The sequence below is a fragment of the Megascapheus bottae genome, chromosome 5 (assembly GCF_031878675.1).
Source record: "Megascapheus bottae isolate mThoBot1 chromosome 5, mThoBot2.hap1, whole genome shotgun sequence".
In the NCBI taxonomy this organism is placed as follows: Eukaryota; Metazoa; Chordata; class Mammalia; order Rodentia; family Geomyidae; genus Megascapheus; species Megascapheus bottae.
The window spans coordinates 67,464,525-67,470,524 of NC_143513.1; positions in this window are offsets into that span (position 1 = coordinate 67,464,525).

Below are 6,000 nucleotides of genomic sequence, written 5' to 3' on the forward strand. Positions count from 1 at the left end.
GCTGGTTACAAGGTGCCCTTTCGCCAGCAGGAGAGGTAAAGAGGCTGCAGCTGGTGGGGGCTGTGTCTCCATCTGCAAGATTGATCTGTTTCAGTTTTGTAGGGCAGAGGAGGCCCTAAGGGAAATGGTCCTAGTTCTTATGTCACTGTGAGAAAGCACACCGCTTATCAGTCCCTGCCTCCTTTCTGCCTACCTTCCCTGCCCTAGACGTGTGGACCACCCAGGCTGAGAATAAAGGGTTGAGAGGTAGAGTCTGATGGAATCCCCTGCTGATGGTTGGGGCAGGGGGAGGACCAGGGGCTTCATCTGACAGCCTGAAGGTTTTCCACAGGTGATCAGAGGACTCGGCTGCTTTCCACAATGAGTGGGGGAAGTGCACACCTGCTGCCTGCGACCCCTGCATGAGCTGCCCCTGTTCCTCAGGTCATCACAAACCAGAGAGATGAGCAGCTGAGGGGGCTGCTGCTGGGGGAAGGAGGGTGGACAGACAGCAGTAGAACTGCCAGACTGGCACCCGAAGGAGGCCTGCTGAGGTATCCATGGACAGGGGAAGACCTTCCTCCGCCCTCTGGGAGTCCCCGGATGGGTCACGTTGTTCTTCTCTTCAGGCCTCCCTCCTCCCTACAGACAAGAGCAGGGAAGGAAGATCATTTTCATCTCCCTTTTAGCCCTCCCCCTGTGGGGGTCACCTGTCTATCTTCCCTGAGGCGGGGGAAGGGGAAGGAACATGCTTTCTATCTGGGACTTCTAGAAAAAAAATAAAGAGAGGAATCTTCTGGATGCACTCAAGTTCTTTTTCTCCCTCTCTTGTCTCTTGACCCTCTCCTGAGCAGTTTGCTATCTGGAGTGCAGAAACCCTGCTTTCCTGGCTCTTCATTGTGCTCCCTGCCTGTCCACAGGTGTTGCCCTGGTCAGGTGGCCAGCAGGGGGTGCTAGAGGAACCCTTTATAAAAACCTATGTCCCTGGAATGGAGGAAGAAGGCAAGCTAGAAATAGTCGTGTCTCTAGGCAGTTCAAAACACTTCTCTGTTCTACAAGGCAAAATAAGACATTCATTCACCTTTACCCCTAATTCTGGAAACCTTTAACATATCTGAAGTAGCTATCCCTGGGGGATGGGGAGAGCTCTGTGTCAGTTCTGCCTTGGCAAAACTGTTCCAAGTACTCCATGCTTCTTTCAGTTCAGCCACAGCTGACAACAGAGTGACAGGAGCTCTGTGGGTGCCAAAGGGTGGAGAGGTATTGGAGGAACCATCACCTCAGAGAACCAGGGCAAGCAGGAGTGTGGGAGGTGACAAGGGACCCCAGAGATGAGGAGACCCACTTTCTTCTTGAGATAACCAGGGATGAAAAGATGAGGAGTTGATACAGACGGGGGCTAGAGAGAGGGACATACTGTGTGGTGAGAATGGCAGAAAGAATGAACACCGAACAAATCCTAAGGATGATGAGATGTTGACAGCCACCAGCATGGTAAGTGTATGCCATAAATGTTCCCTCCAGTTGTGGAGGAGATGAGGCTCCTAGCTAGATATGGCAAGCAAAGTGATGGCTGTCCAAAAACGACTGCATCTTGATCTCTGGAATCTATAAATATGGTGGCAACCGCATAGCATGATAGGGTCTGTGCAGCTGTGATCAGGTTGAGATGGGGAGATATGGTGGATGCCATGTAATCAGAAGAGAGGCAAAATCCAAGCCCACCTGAACCTAGGAGTGGGTCAGAGACAGGGAGAAATAGAAGATGTCGTGCTCTGGTTTGGAAGGTGGAAGAGCCCACAAGCCAATGAATTCAGGCCACCTATAGAGGCTTTCTAACAGCTTAGATTCTCTCCGGCACAGCTTCCAGATAAAATGGAATCCCTAAGGAGGCACTGATTTCCAGAACCGAAGAGTAAGAAGCTTATAATTTTGTTAAGCTGTAGATTTGTTGTAAAGGAAACAATGTTCTTGGCCTCACCAAGACAGAGGCCAGAAGCTGTCGGGCAAGAGGGAGGTCAGAGGGAAACTTCGCAGCTGAGCCTGAGAGGAGAGTGTCTGATGAGAGGGCTGGGGGCTGGGCATGGAGTGCTCAGCCTGTGACCTCACCCTTGGCCAGCACAGCTGCCCCTGGCACCCGGACGCCTGTCAGTCTGATGTTCTATGCCTGACTGGGCCCAAAAGGGATCCCTGTGTAGCCAGTCCTGGGGCAAGGGTGGGGGTGGCAAAGAAGTACAGTACCAGAGAGAACCCAATCAGAACTGGAATTGCATAGAGAAGAGGCTGGCCTACACCACCCAGGGCCATGTGGAGTTTGATCCTCCTCTGTCTCTATCCTACTGGACAGGATGCATCTCGTGTCCTGTGTTCCCCCTTTTCCATCCCTTGGTCTCTCTGACCACCTCTAGGAGAATGGGAGGAATGAAGAGAATAAAGATGGGGACACACCCTCAGCTCAGTGGCTAAGCACCTGGGTGACCTCGAGCAAATTACTTGGTCTCTCTGGACCTGTATTCTTTTCTGCAAGGATGATAATAGTCCCCCAGCCCACAGGGCTGTATTGGGTGATACAATGGATGTGAACACAGCATCTGGCATAGGGTTAACCTTCCAAGGGACAGTTATTGAGTTATTACACACAAATACAAAACCAAGTCCATGTCCCCGGCTACGGGCTGCAGCAGGGGAGACACTAGCTGTGTATCTCTATACATCCTCAGTGTTGCAATACTCCATGTATATACCAGGTGATCGGTATGACTCATAGATTTGTTCATTTGCTTAAAAGTGTTTATGAGTGACTCTTTTGTTTTAGAGACAAAGACATGAGTGGGAAAGCAAACAGCACACATATACACAAACAATGCGTTTGTGATGTGTTATGGAAAACAATAAAGTGGGAGACAGAGTACCATGGTGGGGAGGCACAGAGCTGCTCTGTTCTTGAGTGTGTGGTGGGGAGGTCTGTGGAGTGCCCAAGGAGCAAACACCTGCAGACAGGTCTGGAGGGAGCTACGAGGACAGTGGAGAGACCTGATTGGCTGGGAGACCTGGAGTTCAGCAGGAGATTACTATCAGGAAACCAGGACTGCTGAGAGGGAAGCAATTGCTAACACAGCTGAGATGTGGGGGTCAGATTGTGAAGAACCATGGAAGCCACAGAGGAGACCTTGACTTTAACTTTGATCCTGGAGAACGAAGTATGCTACAGCTTCTATTTTAACACCAATACCCCGAATGCCATGTTGAGAAGGCTCTAGAGGAAGGCACCAGAGGGAAGTGGGAAAATGGAGCCCAGTAATGCAGGCAAGAGATGGGAATAAATTGAATTGCTTTTTCTTCTTTTTTTTTGTTTTGAAATGAGACAGATTTAAGTAGGACCAGGTCTTGGGAATGTGTAAGTATAAATAAGCATGAATGGTGGCTAATTACATAGACGAACATGGCTTGCCATGGGATGCCCAGATATTCTGTGAGATAAACTTCTAGGTGTGTCTATGAGGGTGTTTCTAAGCGGGATAAGCACTGGATCTGTAAACTGAAAGGTTGGACCCATGGCTCAAGTGGTGGAATGCCTCTCTAGCAAACTCAAGGCCCTGAGCTCAACCTCAGTACAAAAAACAGTCCTTGAAACTGTAGACTGAGTCTTATCAAGTGAGTGGCTCTTGGAGACCTAAAAGAAAAGGGGAGATAACCGTTTGTTCTCTCTGATGTCTTCCTGCTGAGGACTAAGTCTTTTCCTCTTTGCATTTTGTACATGCACCATCAGTTCTCTGTTTAGACTCACACTGGAGCTACATCATCAGCTCCTGTGGGTCTCCAGTTTTCTGAATGCAGACCTTGTGACTTCTCAACCTCTCAAATTGCAGGAGCCAATTTCTTGCAAGTTTCTGCCGCTATCTTTGTCTTATCATTATTATTGTAAGTATATAGCTAGACACACAGGCAGATAGATAAATTTTTTGGAGAATCAGACTAGTAATTCAGGGAGTCACAAGTTCAGTGTTGGTTATGTCCAGTATGTGCAGATATGCAGTAAGTAGGAAGAAATAAATTTCTAGGTCTGTGAAAGTGTTTCTGAGTAAGCTAAGCATTTGAATCTGTAAATGCTTGATCCCCATAAAGCTGTTTTCTGTCTCTGCCCAGTCACTAACATTGAAGCTTCTGTTTCCTGAATCTCCCATCCTCTTCTCCATTAGAATAGTCATGGGCTCCAGGCTTGTGTTCTCCTTGAAAACCTCTCTTATTCATGTAACTTCTTTTCTTTTCTTTTTTTAGGTCCAAGACCAATACTTGAACTCAATACCTGACACTTTTGCTCACTGGCTAGCACTCTACCCACAGAGCCATACCTCCAACCCCTCATGTAGCTTCCAAAAATCCCCTTTCCTGCCACCTTTGTAGCTCTGCCAAAGGTAACGGAGATTGTGGCCAGAGAGTCCAGTCCAGGCTAGTAAGGACAGAACTGTATTGGAAAAAAAAGCTAGATCTTCCTGGTTTCTCTTCATTCTCTGTTCTACTCCTGCTTTCTCAACAAGCCACAGGCAGAATGAAACAGACTAGAGGACATCCAGGCAGGCCCAGGCTCCTCCCAGCTGGTGATTCTAGCAAGTTATTTCCTCTGTCTAAGCTCCATCATCTCCATCCATAATAAAGAAATATGCATTACTGCCTTACTGCTGTAATAAGGGTTGCCGAGGATAAGATCCAGCTAGCAGCATACTGATGCAGAGTAATGGATGGCAGCAGAAAACAGGTCTTTTCCATTCCCCTCTGCACCCTAGCCAACCTCTCTCTTTCTGAGAGGCCCCGTACCCCTCCTGTCCTTCAGTTTTACTATGGATGTGGGCAACGAGGGAATGGTTGCCAAGGGCAGGGCTTTCAGAAATACAGCACGTTGCCTAGGAAACTGCCCCACTCCAGGCTCCCTGTGGTCCTGGCAGTTGGTGCTTCTGGCGCCATCTTCTGGATGCAGAGCCACACTGCTCCTCAACCACCCAGACTGGAGAGTCCAGCAGCTCAGAAACAGGCAACATTCCTCTGCCCCAGCCTCGTCACTTCTTCCCTCACTCTTCACCAAAAAGCTGCTTGCTCCTTTTTACCCTCAGATTTTCCCCAGAGACCAGACGCACGGAAAAATCTTGGGCACTGCAGGACACAGGAAAGGTAGAAGCTGTGTCCTTCCCCATATAGAGAGGACATGGACAGTGGAGCAGGGTCTGGAGGAAGTCCCTCCCCTTAATTGATTTCCTGAAGCTGGGAAAATCTGCAGTGCAGACCTGCATTTTGCTTCTCAATATCCTGAGTCACACACGGTAGAAGCAATAGGGATGCAAAGGCCAGAGTTGAAGATGGGTCACTGACCAGTATGTGGGGAGAGGGGTCACATCAAGATCCTTATGAAACACCCCCTCTTCTGGTCCTTCTTCCCAAGCCACCAGATCCTGGTGTTACCCCTAATCACAACTTCCTTTTCCTCCCTGGGAGAATCCTCTTTATCCACCACTCTGCACCCCTGTGGAAAGGGAGGCAGACAAACATCTGCAATAGAGACCTAGGCTTCTGAGCCCCCCCCCCGGGGGAGCCCCCACAGAGGTCTGCCCACCTTGACAGGTGCAGGATGGAGTGGCATGCCTGAGGTGTGAAATCAAAACTAGGAAGTTGTTGGAGTGCCTTGATGGTGAAAGTGCCTCTTTCCTGGCTGTGGTCAGGGAAACCAAGGCACAGAGTTAGGGAAAGGCTAATACTGTACCTTGCTAACCAGATATCCTCTGTCCCACCCTTCTGAGCTGATCCAGAAGGAAGGGAACCATAAGGAAAGCAAGTAGAAGTGAACCACACACCCTGTAGGTGAGGGGCCCCTGCCATGAGAACACAGATACCAAGCTGACAGTCTCACTCCACCATTCCCCTCTGCCCAGTTTGCCTGCCTCCACACTCTGCAACAGAAATGCTGCTGTGGTTGTGAGGAGCTAGTTTAGGACTGGTTTCTCAGCCCCTAATAAGGCAGATCTGGGATGT